The sequence below is a fragment of the Strigops habroptila genome, unplaced genomic scaffold (genome assembly GCF_004027225.2).
Source record: "Strigops habroptila isolate Jane unplaced genomic scaffold, bStrHab1.2.pri NW_022045584.1_ctg1, whole genome shotgun sequence".
In the NCBI taxonomy this organism is placed as follows: Eukaryota; Metazoa; Chordata; class Aves; order Psittaciformes; family Psittacidae; genus Strigops; species Strigops habroptila.
Window position 1 is genome coordinate 150,001 of NW_022651066.1, and position 1,271 is coordinate 151,271.

The window sequence follows — 1,271 nt, forward strand, 5'->3', positions numbered from 1 at the left end:
ACTCACCCAGGCCCGGGTGGGCTCAGCGCTGTTTAGGGCGCCGGGAAAGGTCCCAAGCACGGTTATGGAGCGAGAAATAGAAAAGTAAGGTTAAAAAGTAACGCTCCACCCTCCCCGTCGGGGAATCGAACCCCGGTCTCCCGCGTGACAGGCGGGGATACTCACCACTATACTAACGAGGAAGTGACTAACTGATGGCCCCGGCTGCCGCTCCCCAGAGCTGGTGTCGGTGTGTCTGGTCCCTCCCCAGCGTCAATGTCGGTACGTCCGGTCCTTTCCTGATGCCGCTATCGGTGTGCCCGGTCCCTCCCCGGTGTCAAGGAGGGAAGGCGCGGCTTGGAACAGCGGGGAAGGGGCGGACACGCGTTTGGCCGGCGGAGATGAGGGGCGAGGGCGGGCGTCTCAATGCGCGGCGCCGTGGCTTAGTTGGTTAAAGCGCCTGTCTAGTAAACAGGAGATCCTCGGTTCGAATCCCAGCGGTGCCTCTGCTGTATCGCTTTATATCGCGACAGTCATGCGTGTTCTTTTCTAGTTTACCTTCATTTTGTCGGTTTTAAAATCCTCCACAACTGGGGTGGAAAAATAGCTGGGGAAAAAAAACGTTTTCCTCGACGGGGACTCGAACCCGAGGCGCACCGGTGAAATCGCCGACTCCTAACCACCACGAGGGAGGGCTGAGATAGCTCCTCACCGCTGCCGTCTTCCCGCCTCTTCGCTTCGGGTGGGAAAGCCGGATCCAAACGCCGCGCAGCCATTGGCTGAGAGTCTTCAGCGAACGAACCAATCAGCGTGCGCGCTTTGGAGCCTGCCCAGCAGAGCCCTTCCCCGGTCTCCCCCCGTCCTCCCGCGGGGCTGCGGCCACTCTGGGGGGGAAGGACTCGGCTCCAGCCCCCCCGAACGCCCATAAACCCCTTTTAGTCCATCGCAGACAGACCGTCCTCCTCCGCTTATCCTCCAGGCTCTTTATTACTCCCTGGAACCAAGATTTTGGGGGCAGATTGGGGGATTTTGGCATCAGTTTGGGGGGGGTTGGGACCGCTTCGCCCTCACAACCCACACATGGAGCCTCTCGTGTGCCCAAGGACTTGTAGTGGAGACACAACGGCTGTAAACGACTTTTAATCACCTTTACGGTGCACAACTAAAGCCACTTGGGCCCGCTGAGCGTTGCCATGGTGTGTCCCCACGTGTGACAGTGACCATCACTCAGGGCTCAACCAAGCCCCACTCTCCTCCACGTCGCGTGGAACCACCAGGAAAACCTCACAGAG

The 1,271-nt window shown here is 59.6% G+C and overlaps 1 long non-coding RNA gene and 2 other non-coding genes across 3 annotated transcripts; 1 reads left to right on the forward strand and 2 right to left on the reverse strand.

Moving 5' to 3' along the window:
* Positions 1-110: 110 nt before the first annotated feature.
* Positions 111-182, reverse strand: TRNAD-GUC. The gene has a single exon. It is a non-coding gene; the product is annotated as a tRNA-Asp (tRNA).
* LOC115602915 lies at positions 111-1,265 on the reverse strand. Its single transcript, XR_003989729.1, has 2 exons — positions 538-1,265; positions 111-443 (listed from the first exon to the last, which is right to left on the reverse strand). It is a non-coding gene; the product is annotated as an uncharacterized LOC115602915 (long non-coding RNA).
* TRNAT-AGU lies at positions 412-485 on the forward strand. Its single transcript has one exon. It is a non-coding gene; the product is annotated as a tRNA-Thr (tRNA).
* Positions 1,266-1,271: the final 6 nt, after the last annotated feature.